The sequence below is a fragment of the Bombus flavifrons genome, chromosome 9 (genome assembly GCF_040668555.2).
Source record: "Bombus flavifrons isolate JBK064 chromosome 9, iyBomFlav1_principal, whole genome shotgun sequence".
In the NCBI taxonomy this organism is placed as follows: Eukaryota; Metazoa; Arthropoda; class Insecta; order Hymenoptera; family Apidae; genus Bombus; species Bombus flavifrons.
In genome coordinates this window covers 13,539,188-13,562,975 of record NC_138450.1, presented here as the reverse complement: position 1 = coordinate 13,562,975, position 23,788 = coordinate 13,539,188, and the positions used below count along the sequence as shown (strand labels likewise).

At 37.4% G+C, this 23,788-nt stretch overlaps 1 long non-coding RNA gene across 2 annotated transcripts in view; it reads left to right on the top strand.

The window, feature by feature from the left end:
• LOC138183657 (uncharacterized) overlaps positions 1 to 21,425 on the top strand; it is a 153,953-nt gene extending 132,528 nt beyond the window's left edge. Inside the window, exons 3-4 of one of the 2 annotated variants that reach the window (XR_011174111.1) lie at positions 8,050 to 8,126; positions 21,221 to 21,425. This is a non-coding gene — a long non-coding RNA (uncharacterized LOC138183657). The remainder of the gene's footprint in view (positions 1 to 8,049; positions 8,127 to 21,220) is intronic. The other variant, XR_011174110.1, reaches the window with a different exon arrangement.
• The last annotated feature ends 2,363 nt before the right edge of the window (positions 21,426 to 23,788 follow it).

The following is a 23,788-nucleotide window of genomic DNA, read 5'->3' as shown; positions in this document are numbered from 1 at the left end:
TCATATAAAAGTTCATCGTCCCATTATATCCTTTGACTCTGACAAGAATAAGATGTATCTCGCTGATAATTTTATCGTTTTCATTGTAAGTAAAAATTTGTGTCAACGTTTTCTGGATTTCGCTTGTTAGAAGAGACGAATTCCTTCGCTTTTGTACGAACAGTACAACCTATCGGAATAAATAAATGCTCTTATTTTAATATTCGAGTCATGGTAATTAATCGAGCAAGATAAAATGTTTCTACCTGATAAATTAACAATTTATTAAATACGGTGTTCAAATAAATCCACAATATTCAAATAGATCGGTGTGTTTCCTGGAATTCAAAGTCGTTCAGACAATACTTAATCACGATTTTAGGTTTATTTGATTTCTATGTTCAATCTATACCACTGAACGATGATTATGGAACACACGAAAAGGAATCTTTGATCTATAAGCCTGAAATAACGACCTTTCTCAAATTAAAACGATTAACTAAAAACGATTGAACTAAAATTTAAATAACCAATTTATCATTAGGTAACGTGCTTTATCTTTCGCGATGTAGATAGGCAAATTATTTGGCAACACTATTGATTAGCAATCGTCGTATTTGCAACTCTTACTGTGGATCTCCATTCAGGTAAATGATTATCATAAATTACGATCTCATCGAGTATCAATTAATCTCTCGTTCAAAGGCTGTATTTTCGATGATCAACAAACATCAGATTATTGGGAAATAGCCAGTGATTGGTTAAAAACAAACAGTTTGAAATTAATCCTTCTCGTTTAATTGCGTTTGTATAAGCTTGAAGGGTTATTAGAAATTCCAGGAAATAATTATAGAATCAAACTAATCGTGTTATTTAAGGTTTAATATTCGTTAAAATATTTATTAAAAACAACAAGTATTTGTCTGAAACTATTTCATCTCATCGTACCGAATATAATACTTAAAAAATTACATACATAGACTCGTTGATGTGGACAATCTGTATGTTTTAATAACAATAAAAACATAATACCATTGATAACAACAAGCTACTGAGAGCTGCGTTAGCAATAAACCCTTGCAGTCATTGCAAACAGACAGTCCTTTTCCCGGTAAATAAATGCGGACGACCGATTCGAACGCATGGACGCGTGCACGGCACGCAGATTGCGCGAACACAAGATTTTAATTGCGTTCCCGACCCAATCGGCGTGGATCTAATTACGACAATTATCGCGTGTACAGGCATACAGAAAGTGGAGAGAGAGAGAGAGAGAGAGATGAAGAGAGGTCACTTGGATCGCTTTGTTGGCGTCGCGTTCGATCGCAAAAATACCATGTTATTTAAATTATACACGGCCATTGGCTTGATTTCTCTCTTCCTCTTTCTCACTACGATCGATCGATAAGCGATTTCACCATCGTCACCAAACTATTGGCCGTTTAGACGAGCACTTTATTGCAATCGTGACAAAAATGACGGCTATGGTAGACCGCTAATTAACCCGACTGTATACGCTTGTCTATGTCTACGTACAGATGCTTATGAAAATAATCGAATATTAATTGAGAACTTTTATGTGTATATTATGTATATTATACGAAACATTCTGAAATTTCATAGCGCAGTGACTCGATTATCGTGATTACAACTCGGTAAGATTTTCAACGAATCTGAAAATACGTGTAAGAATTGTGAGAAACTCGGTACGAGCACGTACGTACATACAATCGGTTAGGAAAAGTGGAATACAAAGCCAAACTTTGGTCCCTTGTTTCTGGAACATCCTGTATACCATATCTGTAAGCGTACGTGTTTGAAAAGATGCGTGTTCACGCGAGGTCACGATTGGTCATATTATAGAAAATAGATTAAACCGTCGCTTCGATGTCACGCGGATCGTTCTTTAACGTTCCCTCTGGTGTTTCGTATTTTTTTCCTTTCTCTCTTCGTTTTGTTCCTTTCTTTTTTCGTTTTTACTTTTTTTCTAACAAGCGAACGCGAACGCCTGCAGTGTTTATGGAACGGATTATGCGTACGGGTAATATGGATTGCTCCAGGGTTGTGGAAGTTTTTGTACGGGACAGAAATTCGGTTGATACTTCCTCTCCTACTAGTGTATCCAATATTTTTTCCACAAAGTATCGCAGAACCGTTTTTTGTCCTCGGAATTATCGCGGACAGCGTCGATGGTTTTTGATATTTTTGGACACAATGGGATTGAACGGCACTGGTGTCGATCAAATACCGTTGCACCTACGTTTTTTTTTCTAGGGGGGAGGGGGGATGGAATTGCGTATGAATTTACGCATGAACTTCTGTGCAGCTTTTTCTATGAAGTTCCACGCACGATTTTTCCACGCAGACCGTTTTGAAATATTTCTATTTTTGTAATTACCTTGAAAACACAAACGCTTAAAAAACATTTGTAAAGTACGCTTTGGTTAACCATGCATGTGGTGACGGTATTTTGTACTCTGTGCCTAGAATAAAACTGGCAATAGAAAATCAGTATAACAGAATTCAGAGTCGAAACGATTAAAACGCAATGACAAAATGACGCAACGGTAAAATAAACCAAACGATCGAATTATTCACTATCGGACGTTGGATTTCCTTGTTGAAAAAGCTTCGTTCCAATCTTCGTTAGTATACGTAGGTTGAAACTCGGTTACATAACGAATGCGCATATTTCGCAGGATTTAGGATTCGCGCGACAAGAAGCACCGAGAGAAAAACTCGTTAGATCGCCCGGCAATAACAGTTTCTCGAGTGCAATAGGTTTTGGGCTGGAGGATTTCGACCCGGACCGGTTGATTAAATTTTTCCACGACTAAATAAAATATCAGGCCGGTCTTCTTGGCCGACTGACTGGACAGGAAATGCAGATTAAGCCAACGGTCGATCCCAGATTGTTCGCTATTGGAAATTGAACGACCGATACCTCCTCCGAGGTCGATTCGTTTATCCGGTAAAACCGTTGCACAGTCAACAAAAAGGAAGTATTTCTCTCTCCCTCTCCCCCTATATATATATATAGTTCGTTTATTCTACAAATACTTTATCGGGCCGTATATAAGGATATTGACTCGTCTGCCACCGATTAATCAGAGTTTCGTGGTTATATCGTTGATCGAAAATGTTCCATCTTAAAATGTTGATTTCTAAAGGTGGACAATTTGGTGGAAGTTTGGAGAATATTTGCTCTCTTTAAGGTTCGTGAATGAAGGTAGACAGGATGTGTTGTTATTTCTATACTCACAGGTAAGATCAGAATAGTTATTATTTTATTGAATGGATAAATCTATCACACCGTTCTGAGGCAAAAAAATTTTTATTGCACGCGCTTACAAAAAAAAACTAGGGATAAAAACAAAAAGGCGTCTTAAGCTTATCGATTAAATCTATCGATTGTAACTAGGATCATCCTCTAACGCATCTGCATATGGATGGCGAGCACGAACTCACGTTGTCATTTTCAACAGAATGTTTTGCGTCGAAGAGAGAAATTACTCTCTTAATACCAAATAAAAATAGCAAATTTATGAAAGTGACGAGTTTCAAGCTTTCTTCTCGCGATTGATAAAAAAATGCTAGTGTTTCTGAAAAGAATAACGTTGATTTTTATTGAAACTGAATCAGAATTAGAAGTAGACCTCTGTTACTACTTTTAGACTGAAAATAACTTTTAATTCTAATCTTGGCATCACTCCGAGGTACATTCGATCGCTTGTCGAAGACGAACGAACGACGTTGAGAAATAAGACGGACACTGAAAATCTTCGTTCTTCTCGTAAAACGAAATTATCTTTGAAACGTCTGAAAAACCTTCCAAAGAAAGGAACGTTTTCCAACGAAACGAATAGATACCATAAAATAAAGCCGAAAATCGACGGAATAAGCTTCCTTGACCCTACTCCAAGGTAAATTTGCTCGATTATCGAAGAACGAACGACACTCGAAAATGAGGCACGACCCTGAAAATCGGCGGTCTTTTCGGCATCGCTTCCGGTTGCATTACCGCAACCAAGCGCATCCCCTCGGGATTACAGGAACTGCCGGCAGTGGCAGATTGCTCGGCAAATAGGATTGTGCAGCCAAACAACTAGCAGCAGTTACGAGAGAGATTGGTATCGCGAAACGATGCCGGAGTGTATGTATACGAGTGTGGATGGTGAGAGGGGTTGGGGATAGTTAAATCGACTGGAGTTTTTCCGTATTTGCATTCGCCTCGAAACCAGCGAAAAGACATTCGTGGAACACGAGGCCACGAACTGTCGGAAGCGCGAATAACTTTCACCCGGAGGGCAACCCTCGCGGAATTGTTTCCCCTTCCGGTTAACCTTACGCGATACGGTGGTCCAATTCTCGTTCGTTTACGACGAGCACGTGCTTCCCATGGAGTACCTCGCAACGACTACAAATGCCACCCCTTTATGCGAATACGAGCATTATTCTTCCCTAACTTTTTTCTTTTTTTCTCTTTTTGACAATAATCCCGAGCACGCGTTGTTACGATTTTTTAAAACTGTAGCGAAATGGTTAAGAACGGAGAAATGTAAAAACAGAGAGGTGCTTCCGAATTTAATTAAAAGGAACAATTCAAAAATGTTCGAATTTAATAAATATTGTTAATGAATTTTCGTGGAAAATTGATACAATCGCTGAAATGAAAGCACCGATCGTGCAGATGTGAATAATGAAAAGGGAAACAGAGAGAATAATCATCGAGATATTCTGTTGCAGTTTCCATGGCAAATGTTTTTATGCAGACTAATTTGCAGGGAAATAAAGTTTTAATGCGTATAACGATAATCGACTGCGTACAAAATGTGCAACGACAAGCTATTTTTATCTCCTCCTTTATTATTGCTCTTTTTATTTGATGCAGTCGATCTTTCTTCCCTGGAGAAATAGCAGCTGTCTTGGTGAAAAGTGCTCGTTAAAAGCATCACGCGCTTGATATATTTTTTAAAATTACAAATACATCTCGCGAAGTAGCATGAACATCATGGGACTGGCGTGATACATCTGCCGTTCCCTACGCGATTCTTTTTAATTATAATTTTTTCTAGACAGAAGAAGATTTAGCATCCACTTCCTCGGAGAAACAAAACGAAATGGGACGCAATAATTTAGAACGGCATTTGTTGATATAAACAAGGAGAAAGAAAAACAGAAACGAGATATGCCATCGTCCTTTAGAATCGATTTTATATATCATATAATAAATATGAGCGTGAAATTTGTGTTTCATATTTGCTTCGCGAAAATTTCATCGTTTCGCCGCCATTCAGATTTGGAAAACCGGTGAAAAAGTTACGGATTATAAATTCAAAACATAAAATATAATACATGTTGATGAAGTCTATTGAAAGAATATGATGACACTGATAAATTTTACAGATTCTGCATGCACAGGTTGTTACAGTATCGCAATACTAAATTCATAAAGCTAAAATATCACAGTTCCGTTGCAACAACGATGTAACTGCTGCAAATTGCCAAATAAATGCTATACTGTAAATGCTACTCTCGTAAAGTTTCGTAATTTTAGATGACAATGACGTTGTTCACTATACGCTTCGGTGAGTGTTGGTTGCGTCGCGGACATGCTTAAACCTAACTAGAAAAATAAACAACGTTGTATAACCTAAGATAAAATAGATAAAAGCACAATATGTAGCCCTGTGTATCTGGCAACTACTGTCGAAAACATTTTTCATATCATTCGTACTTTTCCAAATATTTGAACGTAATATTTCCAGTTAAACAGGATATGCCATATGTATTTTGAAACGTTAAAACTAACAAACAAAATCCTAAAAGCTAAAATCTAACGAAACTTTAAATTAATCCCACTTTTTCAAAACGAAGCTTCCCGCACACAAAACCGAAATTACCTAAAATAAAGACGACACATCGTTCAATTATTACGGCAGCTCGATTCATCATCGTGTCAAGGTGTTCGCCGCACAGTCGCCTAACAAACCTCGAAGACGGTCCCATTCTCGTCTATATTCCTCCCTCACGGCGAACCGCCCCATAACGTCTAAGAACGTTAATCTTCGTGCCAGAATACCGTAACCGGTGATCAGATAGCGTCGTTGCACAAAGGGGCACGAACGAGGATGGCGGTGATCGTGAGGAGGTGTAGCTTATGTCCATCGGCTGGCCTACCTCGTTTCTACGATCCGGCCAAGTCGCCTAGCCTCGAGGATGCCCATAATGCATGAGATTGTCAGCGTACAGAGACATCGCGTCGCGTCGGTGTCGGACGAGCCAGCCAGTCGCGTGTAGCCGAATGTTGGCGGGCTGACCGTGCCAAGCCAGGAAGGAAATATCGATCGATTGTGCCCACTTACTTCCGTTGTCCTGGACGATGCTTCCGAACGGGGCTGGACGCGAATGCACAGTGTGAAATGCGGCCTCCGTCAGGACCGGACGTTTGGATTTCACGGGGTCGGAAACGTACTGTCGCTTCGGCAAATGCTTCCCGTATTCATCAAGATACGATCCTTTGGTTTGCACGGTTCTTCTTTTACGTAGGTTCGATGCATTGTCTCTGGTGGGTTTACAAGGAAAATGTATAGACCATTTTGGGATATCATCGATATTGTCTGTTGTCATCGAGTTCTTCTTTTTGGTAGCTTAAACGTTCGTTATTTACTATTCTGATACTGTCTTTGGGTTCTTTTTAATATCGTAGATCGAGTATTAGATAGAATAATTAGACGGAATAGCATTAAATAGGATATTACCTTTGTTATTAAGATATCGTCATTTAGTTTTTCTTCTTTAATTTTCGGTACTGAGATACGAGAAAATATTCATGTAACATATAGGATACATTTAAATAAAAAGAAACGAATATAACTCGCAATCTTGCGCGCGTATTATCGCATAAACTCGTTTATTTCGAAATTTATCATACTTTCGAAGAATATGACACTGCGTAGTATATTTTTACTTTCACGCATTTCGTACAAGTCATACAAAATTTAAGATAATCGTTATTTTATTGCTCAAAGCTGCTAGCTCGCCTCATGGACGCTTAAATTCAAAAATGTAATTGTACGTTGGCTACTAAAGATGCGCTGTGGTCAGCGTATATTATATTAAGAAAGTAAAAGTTGGTCTTCGCGTTGGTATCCTGAGTATGGAATTTAATAGACGGTAGTAGCTCTGATAACTCTCTCAGCACACTTCGTAACAACGTTGAAATTTTTAGAAATTTTTTATCGACGAATATTACGCTGTAAAGTTCGAAAGTTTATATATTATATATAATAATATTAACTGGAAAGTTTGGAACCTTCGAAACTTCCATGAAACAAAACTTTGATCCTTGGTTGCTATCTATAATATAATAGAATTTATTTCCACGTTGCTTTATTCTGGTACATACACTTCGTTCTTTACTTATGTCTGACCAAACCTATCCTGCATTCCCTTTAATCTTCCAAGGGAAGCAATCAATTTCCCCCCGTATAAAATCACTCTCGAATCACGTCAACTTCCTAAGTGTTTACTCTGGAACTGAATTAAGACAGAGGAGAATAAGATCGCTTGATCGCGCACAACTTGGATGAAAGTATTGTTATACGGTAAAAAGGATATAATTTGCTGAAAACGAAAAGTAAATTACGAAAGTCATGAAAAATTCATGCAAGAGATGAAAACAATTTTTCCTTGACAAATTTATTAAACGAGTTCAAATCCCAATAGCTTTATGAACAAGCAAGAAATTTCCTATATAACGGACGGCATTCGCGTGTTCGGGTTACTGCAGATTGCAGTTAGTGTCTTTATTCGATATTGGCGCATCGGAAGCACCAAGAAATTGTGGGAACAATTTTGACGCCATTACGCTGTCCCGTAGTCCATCTTAATTTCCTTCGAGGCCCTTCGAGGTGATTCCGAGTGGACTACGAGCCACTCGTAACTTCTCGAAGTGTCTCCCTTTACGACGCATCGTAACGTTTCCTCGCAATTCTCCTCCGCATCGACCATTTTCTTAGTCCTCCGAGTGGATTCAGCTGTATTCAAGACAGTTACTTCTCGTTTCAGTGATTAATTGTTGCGGGCTGTAATTGGATGTATTCGACGGCGGTCCATGCGAGTATCTTATACCAGTTCGGCACAAAGTGAGTCATGAAAACATTCACAGTGTTCATTTGCTAATTTCCGTGATAATTCAAAACGGTAATTTGTACGTTTGTAATTCGTTCTCGTCACGAGACAGTTATAGAGTAAGAAAAGATTCTATAGAATAAGACGAGTAGTATAGATAACCCGTTTGGCGGATAAGTAGTATAAAATCATGGTATATGATCAGACGTACTTAAGGTTGAATCATAATTTCGTTCGCGATTTTTTAATAGAAATATCATGTGTTCTTACTTTGATATATCATAGAATCCATGCGATGAATACGATGTATATAACGTAACAGCTTCTTCTATTATTTTTTATGAACATATCAAGTAAACATATTTCGCTGTACGAAAGATTGACAATATATTTGATCATTTCTGTGTGATTCATTTACATAACATGAAGTTACATTCCATGAAACGCGTACATTACTTAAGGATACACGAACTTGTTACACAACCTAATAATCTGAGAGTTATAACTAATTAGTTCATTGGTATGCGAACCAGCCCTATGCCACAAGTAATATAGGAACCACGCCTAGTTAGACAAACAATATAGGAACCATATCAAGACAGACAATTAATATAGGGCCTGTGCCTTGTCACATAAACACTGTCACACGGCGTACCTTGTCAGACAAGTAGCGAGTAGTAATCATATCCTGTCACGCAAGTACCGTACAGGCCATACGTGGTCAGATAAACAATATATACGTATGTATCAGGACGGATAATTAGTATAGAAATCATAGCCCATCGCGTAAATGATACAATCTCCATCTGTTTATAAAAGTGTAAATATTAAAAGTATAGATGCCTAAATATTTTTTATAAAAGATGTTGAAGTAATTACTTAAAAAAAATCTCTACATCTTTTCTTTTGTATATCTATGACCTGGAGACCATTGTTACGAAGAAAACAGAATTTAGTGAAAAGATCCAAAATAAGGAGAGATGCATATTATTGTGCCCTTGAATATAAATTTTGTTTTGGGTTACAAGGTCTAGAAACAAAAGAGCTATAAGTAGATTTCTATTGCTGTTTCTTGTAGCCTTTAGCTAGAGCTACACAGCAAGGTTAACTTTTTGGTATTATCCTTTGCTGTAAATATAGTTGAAAAACTCTACACCTTTTCTTTTGTATATCCGTGACCTGGAGGCCGATGTTACGAAGAGAATAGGATTTAGTGAAATATTTCAAAATAAGCAGAGGTGCATATTATGGTTGCCCTTCAATATAAATTTTGTTTTGGGTTGCAAGGTCTAGAAACAAAAGAGCTATAAGTAGATTTCTATCGCTGTTTCTTGTAGCCTTCAGCTGAAGCTACACACCAAGGTTAACTGTTTGGTGATGTCTTTTGCTATAAATATATGAATGTGCTCCCTATTACGCTTTATTGTATTGTAACGCTGTAAGAGTGAGGATCTGGATCAGCATAAACTATACCTATGCTTATACTTATACCAATACTTATTTCTATATATTTTTCTATTACAAATTCATCCACTCGTTCCTCTATCAGTCAACTTCAACAAAAGACCGTAATTCAAAATTAAACAACTCCTATCTCCTATGACCTAGCGATGCCTGTATCACATTCGAAGATTAAAATAGCTTCGATTGTACAAAGGCAAGACGCGAAAATTTCCAGTATCACGACAGGAGTTTCCACTTTCCTATTTTTTCTTCCACGAACGAGATTTCGTAATTTCTCTTACGTATCCTGATGGCGCGTCGAAAGAAAGGCTTTTCGTGTAATTCACGGTGCAATACCGGGGACTGTTTCGCGCGAATTACGCCAGTGAATTCGAGACGCGTGCAATTTTAACGCGTTCACGAAGCGTAGTCGGCTGGCATAACAAACTACCAAGCCGCCGTTACTCTTACACCGTCGTCCTGACGACGCGACGAAAAGCTCCGACCGAAAGTTCGCTCGACGACAAAGGAGCCAGCCACTCGCTAGAATCGGAACGCGCTTATAATGGGAATTCGGAAACAATGCCACCCGCTATCGAACCGGTCGCATTCATGCAACGGGTGCTCGAAAACTTCCGGCCGAATTTAATATTCCGTCAACACGCTCAACGTCCGAGTTTCGTACTCGAAAATGATCGTTGAATACTTTATCGTGGCAGAAATATCGTTCATAATTCGAAAACATCAGAAACCTCTCGCATAATAAGTTGTCAACTGATAGTATCGATGAATTGATAAATTTGATTAGATCGTAGATTATAGACTTCCTTTTTACAATTTTTTTAATTTCTCGTTAATTAATTGTAAGATAATCAAGTGATATTTAATTTGTAAAATCTATTTCAAAATTTCGTTCCATTAGAAATACGCGTTACTCTCATGATTTTATTATTTTAATTATAATTTATAATAATTGTAATTTGTAAAATTTACTTATCACTGGCAATATTAGTTCAATTGTATCAAATGCCTAAAAACCTGTCCAGAAATTTTCCACGTGGTACTGATATTTTGATTTGATAATATTAATACAGTTATGTACGACGACTAAAATGTTGTTTAGAAACTTTCAGAAATCTTTCCCATTGGATTGTTCGTTAATTGTCATTGCAATGGAAGAAAATAATTAGGAATAGAATAGCAATAGAATGGAAACGGCTACTCAAAATTATCCAATAATCAAATTAGAAATTGTACAAAATTTACACGATTCTGTATAGATCGAAGCTTTCTAGTTTCCTGCGTGAATCATTTTCAATATATAGGGTGTCTCAAGTTTAATCGAACTTCACCAGTGTATTATATGAATAGAAATCAGAGAATAAAATGTAACATAAACATAGGTTCACAAACGTTTTATTATCACGCTTTATTCTACAGAAACAATGCCGAGTTACGTTTAAATTTCAAAATACCATGCCCCGTTTCGAATGCAAGCTTGACATCGTAAAGAGATTGAGTTTATCACTCTCCGAATTTCATGTTTATCTTGCTTCGGTTCAGTGAATTCATCGTTAATCCTTTCTATCAGTTCTTGTCACGAATTGACTCTTGTACGATACACAATCGTTTTCACTGTTCCCCACAAATAAAAGTGAGGTATAAAATCTGGCGATCTCGCGAGCCAAACAATGTATCTTCCCAGACCAATCCATCTTCCATGATAATGTTTGTCTAGTCGTTCGTACGTCTCGTCTCTCGATTAATTTTAGGTTTCGTACTTTTGTTATAACCTTTTTATTAAGTGGTTGCAGGCCTGTGTTTATATAACGTTTTCTACTTACTCTTACTCGTAGAACATATTGGCGACGTTTGATCGTTTAAATCTAGGACACCCTGTGTATAGAAAAGCATCGTCATATAACCATCGTAAAATATATAAAGATCATATAACCATCGTCCATGTGTATGTATAACATTTATCATGAATATGCTGCAATGAAAATATATTTACTAATGGATACAAAATCGAATATGAAAACATCCTCCATTTTCATTCATTCAAAATACACATGAACCTGATACCTATCAAACCATACGCTATTTATTTATCCGCTCAACGAAGCACCGAAGCACAGTTATTACTCGTAAACGTGCACATTTGCTATAGATAGAGCTTTTAACGTATCGTGTACGCAAAACAACTCGGTCCAAATTTCTACTAATAAATCCAATTCCTTGTCATTCAAAAATTAGAGAAAAATCTTGCCAGGAAACATTCGACTTGTGACAACTTTCTCGCGTATTAGAACGCGATATTAAATCGCACATAGATCAATCGTAAATATAATAAATACCATTAGTCGCAAATTAATCTGATTAATATGTTATTAAATCGCGAAATTAAAGAGATCACAGATATACGTATATCGTAGATACTTTCACGAATAGACTGGGAATCTTTATGCAAACTTATATTTTTGAGAATATAATTTAATAAAGCCAATCCAATTGCGTATTCTAGTATCTTCAAATTTTCCATAAATGCATAGAAATTAGAAGAACATTCGCATTGGGTAATAATTCCAACAGCCTGTGACGATATTCTTTATTTTAATGATTGATTTTAATGAAATTGATGACATAAGTGACGCAGTCGTAGAAGAGAAATTAGAGAGATTGAACAGTTCCGGCTCCTCCTGGAATTGAAATAAATTTCCTTGTTGAAAGTTTCGATACGGGGTCGAAACAATTTGGAAAGCCGGTTGTCGGCATCCGATAATCCAGAATCTCGTTCCGGGGAACGTTCTATCGACGACACAGAACTCTCGGGCGGAAGTTCGCGCGCCAATAATCCGTGCGTTACGCGAACTCGGCCCCGCAGATACGTACACGGTTCACGGTTTTCGTGCACGCCATAAAGGAAGCTTATGCGGCACGAAACTTTCCGACGACGGCCGATATCAATTTGCTTAACGATAGCCAAGTTTTCGTTCGCCCGAGATACGCTTCTGGAACGGCGATGGTCGGCGATACTGCAGGAGAATCGGCCATCGTGTGCGGACGTGCCTAACTTTTGTGCAGTCCGCGTGAGCATAACTTTCACGGAGAGGGGAGAATTTTGCGATGGGATGCCATTGCTAGCCTTTTCGCGATCACTCGACTAGTTGTGGAATTGCGAGCTCTTTTCGGAATACACGAGCAATGGAGCAAGAAATGGAAGGGATTGTGGAAAATGATCGACAAAGGGACGTTCGAGAAACGTTATGACAAAATTGATACGTATGAAATGCCATCTTTTTTTTTTTAAATAAAATTTTAACGTGTAGAGAGTACAGAGTAGTGCGGGAAATATTTATAGTGCGAATATTCTTGGACATTTATTGTTTTTTCATGTGCATGTTTTATACGTTTTTTCATCCCCTACAAAGTTTTCTAAATATTACTGGTCTTAACTATACCTTCGGCTTCCCGAAAACTTTAACAATATGCTATCACGTCATATTAGAGTTGTTCGTGTTTCGTTAGAAAGTCACGCTGCAATGAGAAAATATTATTCACCTGTGATCTTCGTGTGTTCTTCGGAACATCATTATTAAAAGAATAACGTAAATAAGAAAAGGTAATTATAGATTTCAAGAAAATTATAATTAATTATAGAAGTAATTATAGAAGTAATTATAGAAGTAATTATAAAGGTAATTATAGAATAAATAGATCTCAAGTAGAAGATTATTAATTGATCTCTATCATCTTGACAATAAAAAAGATATCCTTGTTATAATTTAATGGATTATCCTGTGGTTCTAAATGTCTGAATGTACGAGTTCGTATAATATTAAAACAGAAAAAAGCAAACTGTTGCTAGCAAATATGGAAAAGAATAACGAGGAATTTTCAAATCATTCAACTGCGTTATCAAAAAGTCCACTTTTCTCTCTGTTTCACTAAAAAGCTAACAATCGATAGTTAACAATGTAAACACGAATCATTTCTGAATCAATTTTCATACATTTTAGCGACTTTGAAAATTTATACAACTTTCCCTAAATACTTTTTATAATTTAAAAGTAGCTGAATTTTGTATTGGATAACTATAACTAACCGATAAAAATACATCTCCATTATCATACTGTTTAATATACAAAACATTTGTCTATCATTGCTATGCTATAGAATGTATAAATAACATGTTTAATATTAGGTTGACCCTAAAGTTTCTCTCGTCTTAATGAAAATAATAGATGCACAACATTTCCTGCTTTATATTATTTTATTGAATTATGTATGACGCATTTTGTTCTATTACGTTGTTCTATTTACATTTGACAGATTAGATTTCATGTTTGTATAAACATTGCCGGATAAAGCAGCTGCGTGCAGATAGCGAAAGACGCTTTTGGGGCAACCTAATACGTGCATACATAATCACACAATAATCGTACTATAGTCTACATCATAGACACTATAAAAGCGGAGTTTTTATAGATTATGATCTTAAACAGAAAGTTAGTTTGCCGAATCGTCGAAGAGATTACTGCGATTCACGGGCTTGAAAAATTCGGCAGTCGCTTTTATCACGACTGCGAACGAAGGACGCGAGAGTTTATGCTCCACTCGAACTCGATATTTTATTATCTTCGTTTTATTCGGAAAGTTACGCGCGAGAAAAATCTGCTGCGCGACGTTGTTCGACGTACGCGCGTCGAGCTGTACAATACAATTTTACGGTGTACCAACCGTGCAATGCGACTGACAGCAGTTACATCTACTATTTGATTTAAGACAGCGAAATAGGTCATCAGAGGTCATTCGATTTATTATTTAGTGCGTATAATTCAATGTATACTGTGTTATCTATTATCTATAGTAAATTTATTCATTTATAATCGTAAAATATACTATCTAGAACTGACAGTTTTTAGTCATTAGTTGCTAATTTATAGTTCCTAATTTTTAGTTTTTAGAGGTAGAATAAGTAAGGTAGTGCAATAGAATAGAGTGGAAAAGAGGGGAGGTAGACACATAAGAAGAGAAATAGACATAAGAGATGTAAAACCGAAAGTTCGTCCAAAGCCGAAAGGCACGGACTAAGCAATAATAAATAAATAAATAAATAATACTATCTAGAACTGCTTACTATTAATTTAGCAATATTTTTCATTCGTTAGAAACATTTACAGAAACAGAAATTCCAGTATACAAGCTTAAATAAAATATGCAATAAAAATTTAAGATCACTTTTATATCGATAACTCGATGAGTAACTGTAATTTCAGAAAATCTATAATAATTTTCGTAATACTTTTCGCTTAAAAATATCTTCGGAGATGAAAGTTTCACGATAAGTGCTTCGAAAGCAAAATAAAAAGTAAAATAATTTTCGTATCGATAATTGAACGACTCTGAAGGTTAATTAAGACTTGAGAGAATCCACCGATAAAGTTGATCCGAGAAAACACACGAATACTCGAAAGTACAACTGCTTTTTCGGCCGCAATTTTTATTTAATTCTACATACTCTGCGTTTATACGTATGCGTAGTATGTGAAAGACAGTATGTACGCAATTTGGTGCGTGCGCGTGAACGTAACCAAATATATAGAGAGTAAACGTATGCATCTACTTATACTTGCGCGTGCAAACACGCGCAGCAGCAACGATATAGCTACGAACACTTGAATATGCGTTACCAATATTTGTATGCACAAACAGGCTGCATTGTTACGGAAGCAATTCTAGCAAATGAAGAATTTTACTTCAAAGAGATTGAAACGATTTACCATGCGAACGCGGAAATCAAATTTTTCTTTCAACTGAAACCTGCTTCCGTTGATGGAAATATGAAAGAAATATAGCTACAAAGGATACGAATAATCTTTCTGTCTCTCGATCTTCCAAATGCATTCGTAGAAGTGAATGAAATTCGTAACGAAAGTTCTGTTATCAGTTTAGAAACGCCCTGTATACGGATACAGTTTCACACGGATACTAACTACATTTTCGTGAACGACATACACATTCATACGCATAACCGCAGGTGTAATTCATGCATGTGCGCATTCACATGGACGTGTTGTAACCGCATGATTTATCGTCTTACGTGCCCGGACGAACTCTCGGTCCACTTCTATCATCGGTTTCCCCCGATCGCTGCCTCCAACCGCTTTCGTTCTCCTCCCCAGTGGCGTGGCCGGAAAAGATGACTGATTTCCACTACTATTCCTCGTGGGGAACAGGTAACACGAAGTATGAGATAAAAAGGCAACGAAAATGATTAACTTGTGGCGATTCTGGAACATGAGCTGATTCGACGATGAATTCAATCGAACTTACAGTATCATTCGAACGTGTCCTTTCTCGTGTTTAACACGTTGACCGCCACGACACCCGTATCCGGGTGCCAGCAAAGTTTCTGGTCAGGCCACGTAACCCATATTCGGGTGTCGCTTATTTGACTACTTGCGAAGGATCGTCGTAGGTATTTGAAAAGATATTCCATAATAATAAATTGTTAATTAATAATTAGTTGTAATAATAGTTGAATTGTTATAAAATAAAAATACGAAAATGGTTTATTAAAAAAATTATTTAGAATGTAAAACTTTAAAGCATTCTATACATAGTTGAGGTTGGTCGGGACAATTTGGACAATAAGTTGTTGTTTTCTTCAAATTCTTTTGTGCCTTTGTTCGGTCCATTCGACGTCTTTTATTTGCACAACATAGTTTGCACGCGCGTCTAATGCTTCTTCCGGAATCGTTTTTCCGAACGGCGATATTATGCTGACTCCGTCGGAGACAAGGATTTTTTTGTATTTTTAGACAACCCTAATAATTTTGCAACTAATAATTGTCTAAATATTCTAATATTTATATTTTTTCCTGTTGCAATTTCGTAAACCGTCAAAGCGTTTACAACGGAAATTCCCAGAAAGAATCGAATGCCAAGTTTTCTGTACCATTTGATTCCTTTTCTAATTGTGGTGGCATAAGAAACCATTTGGTCGGAATAATCTATACCACGCTTTCTTTCGTTATATTCGACAACAGCTAGTGGTTTTAACGTTGCGAACAAACGAAACGAAAGATCGTTCTTGAGACCACCGCTTGAGCGATTCGCGTTACTAAAATATCGATGGGAGCACCTAGCAGAGAACGCTTGGTACTGGTGTACGCGTGGCCTGACGGAGATTTCTTTGAAAACACGCGTGGCAGTCAACGTGTTAACAACGTGTATTCTAATTACGAAATAAAGGCAAAACGTACTCGTTTCAGTCGAAGGGAACCGATATGATATCACGTAATGATATCATATCACCTAATATCAAACAAATACGAAACAAACGAAACACTCGACGGTCGATCGTCGATTAATATCTAAACCCAAGGATCCATTCATCTTCGATAGCTATTGTCACGGTGTCGATCTCAAACGTCCTTATCTATCCATGATACTACGTTAATGACCAACCACAACCACCAAGTGACCTTAAGTAACAGAGACGTGACTTCGATCACCTACGTGATCCGACCGAATGACAAGATGATCATTGTACGATTCTCGAACGACCTCGAGTGTGAAGAATACGACTTTCACGACCTCTGTCGAGCTTCGAAGCTTCGTTTGTTAGACTTAAAGCACAGGATATTTTCTCATTTTTTCGTTATTATATTAAATACAGATGGCGTCTCATAATATACAACAAGTTTGATTACTCTGTCCAAAATTCAAGAAAGAATTCGAAGACATCGAACCTTAGGTAACTGAGCAGGCTCTCCGCGTCACCAGGCAAACATATTTTTGACCAAGTACCTTGAGTTTTCACCTTCGTTCGGATGAAACGTTATGTAAAAGTGGAAGTTGTTCCGAGCATTCTCGAATATCTTTGCTTTCGCGTAAGCCTTGACGCGAAGGAAGACTCCGTTGAATCTACCGTGAAAGATTCTGGCCACGTTTTACAGCTTCAGTTTTACGCCATTCTTTTCCCCATGCCATTTCTCCCTTTTCCTTTTATTCTCTCCCTCTCTTTCTCTCTATCGTTGCGACCTGAAATTCCGAAGTCCTGCTCGAGATGCCTTTTCATTTAGAATTTAATGTTTCAAATGTCCCCCCTTGCCCTGGCCTCGGTTTCAGTCACGGGTTCTACGAACCCTTCGAGAAAACGAGGTCGTGGTATAAAAGATATTGTAGTAGAACAAAGGGGAGAGGGAAAGATGTGAAGTAGAAGGTAGGACTGGAGAGAGTCGTTGAGAAAGTTTTTATCGGGCAAACGAATGGACGTTCTCTTGATCGATTTTCCCGATCGATGAAGTGCCACCCCACCTCCTCCGTACTATTCCTGTCACTTCCGTGTCCTTTTAACGGCTGTGGGCTTATCTGATATTTTACTTCACTGTTTGAGCGTTCACTGAATTTATATATCCTCTTTCACTTTACCTCTTTTTCTTGTTATTCTTTTCGAAAAATCACGTAACTCCGTAAAAATACCACTGTACAATACTCTACGATTTGTGAAACAGCTGCGACTCTATCGTGTGAGATAACAGATTTCTATCACGAAACATCGAAATTTATATGGAAAATTTAAAATACTACGAACATGATCTGTAAGTGCGATTCTGCGAACTTGTTGATTTCGTCATTTCGTAATTGATAAGATACCAATAAAAATAATAAATTCTAAATATGCACTTTGAGACACGAAAATTTACATAAATAATTCAAAATTCTAGGCAACAACATCCCAAACTTCCTGATTTCGTAACTAATTAATCCTCGCCTGTAATATCTAATTCCCATCTCCCCTACTTAGCTAATCGTATAATCTATAACTAATCATAATACTCGAGCGACTCTATAATTTAGTATATACAGTCTCGACGACGGTCTTGCCTCGAAACTAACATCGGAATGCATATTGGCGATACTTGAGTCGTTAATCAGTTGATCCAGGACGAGGTAGACACGAGAATTGTATAATTAAATCGATTACTCGGCGATTATACACACTGCAAGGAAATAGGCGTTCGAACGTAATCAGATTCGAAATCGATATGATAATTGGTTGGCGAACGTGTAATAGAATTGTCAGTGTGTCGCGATGTGCATAGAAATCTAGATTGCCGAGCCATAACGGCCGATACACACTCAAGAAGTATTTTTATATACGCTTTCTAGCCACGGTGAATGAATCGCGACAACGACTACTTTCACGACAAAGATATACCAATAATCGTACCTTTTATTTAGCCGAAATGGCTCGTCCATGGCGAACACACTGGTCTCATGTTGGAAAATGATTCTCCGATACTGTTACGAGCAGATTTCACACATACACCCTCGCGTTTGTTCTGTCTGATGCGAATTTTAAAATAATACCTCCACTCCGCTTCAAATTCTTGCTAATAAACGAACTGTACTTTGATTATACTCGCTGTGCACTCGCTATGTAGGAAATATTTGCACCGAGAAATATACTTGTACCGAATAATATAAAAATCTTTGATCAGCTGTGGATTCTACGTAAGAGGCGAATGAAATTTCTTTAATTTTTACGTTTAAGAGAGAAAGTGCAATTGCTCCCCAACAGTATATAACTGTAATTTATTCATATTAGGTTGTCCGAAATGTTTCTTTCGTTTTATAAGGAAATAATAGACGCACAATGTTTTTTGTTTTATGTTAGTTCATTGAATTATGTAGGAACATAATAATAGAGATATAACGAAATGGATCATACCTAATTCAATAAAATAATATAAAACAGAAATTATTGTTCATCTATTATCACCTTATGAAACGAAAGAAACTTTTCCGACAATCTAATATATAAACGGAATCTGAACGCATATATATCTACATATTTATCATACAATCTCGAGTAGCAAAAATCTTTGGAAAGGGGAAATTAGGAAGATAACGTTAAATTTTCTGAATTGCATGAAATTTCTTACAAGAGCAGAAGAAATAACGAATTTTATATGATTAAAGAGAGGCTGAAAAGAAATATCGAAAGTCGAGTAAGAATAATTCTCTGAAATGCTTTCGTCTGGTGATTGAGGAAAGCATCGTTGATCACTGGCTTCGTTTGCACTTGCGTCGTCAACGTTACTTCGATGCTTTTATTCGATGTCGTAAAGCAAGCTTAACATGTCACTTGGCCCGATACAGGGCCGGGTAGGAATGCGCCGAATGAATTGTGGCTTGATCCAACATCAATATTGATTAAGTACACAACGAAGGAGAAGTGTAACTTTTCTCTCGAGGCAACACTCTTACGATGCCTGACACATAATACTCGGATTAAATCTGCAGTGTCTTTAGGTGTAACTGATGAGACTGGCTCAAGGAATCGCGCGAAACATTACTTCTCAGACTGAAAGAAGCTCCTAATACTCTTCGATCAAAGTCTAGATTAAAAGAACAAGCTCTACTGGCTACGGAAAATACGAGGGAACAAGAAATATTGACAAGTCGTAGTATTCTCTTACATCTTAAATTCACGTTAAACCGAAATACCACTTATTTCCAAATATTAAACTTTAAAATTTGATAACTTTTTTTTATTAAAATTCACTACAAGACTCGCGAAGTTTCTCATTCTTTTACAATTGCAAATGAGATTTTTCACGAGAGAGTTTCGTTCATAGAAAGCTTTAAAAGAGATATTTTACGTGTATGTCTAATTTTCATAACATAAATTCATCCTGTTCATATATGTATATATGTGTTATATATACATCATGACATACATAAAAACTCATTTCGTGAAATATTTCACGAACTATATTTTCCCTTGAATCTATGAATATATTTGTGTTTTTCAGTATGAATATTCTTTCGTGTAAAAATATTTAAAAAAATTGTGTGTTTCAAGATACAGAATGTCTTCCGTTTAGCGTGCCCGTAGATGACATGTCTCACGAACAGATTTTTATCTGAATTTATGGCTGAGATATCTCGCACCTTAATGAAAAGACACGCGAGATGTCTCGTCCATAACTCCACATGAACAACGCTACGTAGCAAGATATCTCATCCAACACATCGCATGAACGACATTGCGCCACGAAATATCTGCTCCTTAGATGCAAAACAGCTTAATTTATTGCCACGTCATCTCTCCAAAGAAATGCTCGCGAATATAGCTTTTAATTAAATAAAAAAATAAAATTTTAGTCTCTAAATTTCTTTTGATCTCCGAAACTGTTGTTGTAAGTTCAAGTAAGTAGGAATATTCCGCTTTAAAGACGAAAGTTTCAGTTGTAAAATCAAACATCAAACATTGAAAATGAAATCTTCGTGCTCGTTCGTTTTGCATATTTTAAATAATACATTCTATACATCTTTTGCAATAGCTTCCAAAAAGTATTTACACACGATTGCATTTATTATTGAACATTATAGGAGATGATTGAATTCAACATAGATAAACAAAAATATAGCAATTTCCTTAGAAATAATTTATGTTTCTAAATATGTTGCTATTATTTATCCCATTGCTACTATTTATTATAATTTATGTTGCTAAATTCGTAACGATCTCTGACACGATCAAATCGCAGTCGGTCCTCTTTTGCTGAACGCAAATGGTTGCGCAACGATTCGGCCAATCCCCATGCCGGTTTGCCAAGAATAACGGGACCGTTTCATTTTGTTGCAGCGTCGACATGCTTCACGCCGAGAGCCGTGTCGAGTAGATAGTGAAAGGACATTTAATTCCACGTCGTGGCACGTAGCAGAGTCGGTGCAGGACACTGTCGGTAGCGAAGGGAAATCCACGGATCTCGTGCCTGGCATGTCTAGGGGATGGACACTTAGAGAGCTTTATGAATCGTGCGCGACGCCGGTAAGTGAAGCGTTTATTTCTGCCTTAATCGCTGCGTTTGTCTCTGGTGATAAACAACCGAAGCCTTGTCTTTTCCCGCAAGCTTACATCGTTCCCAGACAAGTGTCCATTTATTCCGAGAGAGCGAAATGAGTCGAGCAGTAAATTTCTCTCGGTCCCCCTCGTTGCCTCTCAATCTGTCCTACTTCACGATTTTACTTGGTTTCGCCGAAGCCTAGCCTTCGACCACCATGGAAAATTGCGTCCCCGATACTTCAGACACAACTACGATGGATCGTTTCTCGAGCATTCTGTTCATCGTTTAAGAAAGAATCTACGTTGGATTTAACATTATTCTCTCGTTTTCAAGATGCTTGTTTTACGCGATTGACGATAAAGTGGCTGACTCAAGTGTTTCACCACTTACCGCAGAATAGTTTCAAGCATATTGTAGGATCTTTACTACAATTAGTTTATTTACAATAAATGGATTAAACTTAAATTAAAATTAAACTTAAACGGTGGAACTAATCACAATAACGTATTATAATTAAGACAACTAGATAGTTAATTTGCAACTCTCGTCACCACGGATCCAACGCTCTCTATCACGGGGACCACGCTCTCTCGACAACGCTGGCAACACTCTCTTGACAACGCAATTCGCACTCTCTGACCTCTCGATTTACACTTGTTGAGAATTGTGGATCTTCGAAGCCAAAATAATGTTATAGGAACACTAAATTTATACTGAGGATTAATATTAAAATAGTAATATATTTATTTCATGGACGATTCCTTATATATTCATCGATACATACTTGCACGCGTCTCAGCACTTTCTTCCATACCCGACTCTTAACCGACTGAACAGTTTACATTTCTTTGTTTTCGAGACGCTGCGTACACACACATACTTCCACACACTGATACTCACATACAATCATCTCTACTACGCATTTAACCCAGTCCAGCACAGAAAATTATACATATCTCAACAACACTCTTTGACTTCTCAACCAACACTGGCTGTTAATTCGTCTTTCTCCCTTAGCATCCCTTTGTCCTTTATGTTAGCCTCACTACGCACGTGTTCCGCAACCGCTCGTGGCCAGGGTCACGCAGGCCTTTTCCGCGAAACTATTCGTTTGAAGAATCGACGATACATTGTTGGGCCTGTCGACATCGGCTTTCTCGCGACATTGCTTATAATTCGCCAGATATGTCTCAGGCCTTTCGTCCACGATACTACAATATATTACGAGAATTGATGGATTAATCTAAAGATACGACTAAATTATGTCGAAGCACGTTCACATAGAATGGAAGAAAAGAAAAATTCGATATTTACTGGTGTCTACAATTACCAAAACAGCATCGTTAAGGATAAAATACAGATATCCGTCACAAGTAGTATAGCTAATGGTTGAAGTAGTTTGTACCGCTTCAAGGCGGCTGCATGTGTCTGACTTATGCTATACATTTCTACTGTACAGTTATCTATTGTCACCGGCTACGTGGAAACACATTTAGCCCGTTCTCTATTATCTCTGCACAGCACCAAGTTTCCATTATTTATGCGTTTTACTACCGGCAAAGTTTACAGTCGATGCAGTTAACAGTTGTTGTAGTTTGCGCCCGCGGCTGACTTATCCCGTACCATTCTACCGGCGCCTTCTCTGATTATATCTATAATCGCGAAGGCGAAAATGTATCAGAAACTATTTGTTTCGTCCTCGTAGAAATTCTTACGCAAAACAATCTCGATGAGTGCCGATTCGGTTCGCGCCATTTAATTACAATAGACGTTTTATCAAAATTCGTATTAAACGAGGTTCGATCGGTCGAAGGGAAAGCAAGCTGATTTTCGTATTATCCGATTTCTAAAGTTTCTACAGTTTTATTGCTCGATGCCTAATAATAAATCGAAGTACTTTATACTTAACCTACACTGCAACGGCGTAGCTGCCGTTTTCATTTCGTTCGAGGCGTGAAACAAAACGCGTATGATCTACGCGAGCAACAGGTTACCATAGAATTTTTCGAGAAAGTCTACAATCTCTACAAATCTCTCTACTCTGACAATGTTGATTTCGAGTTTCTCGGCAAATAACAAGGATTAAAAATCCTCGCATTTTCTCATATTATATCGCGCGTTTCGACTTATCTCGTTTTTCGCTTTCAGCGTCAATGATAACGACAATCAGAAAGAGAATACGAAAAAACCACGTAATCGGATTACCGATAACGAATACAGGTTTCACAATAGGGATACGATAAGGAAAGTTCCGAAAGAAGGTTTAACGTTACTTCATAAAGCGGTGAGTGTTTCTCCACTATTCAGTTAAAGGCATAAAAGCCAAGAGAAAAGGGGCGTGGCTGAATACCTCCGTAAATGAAGGA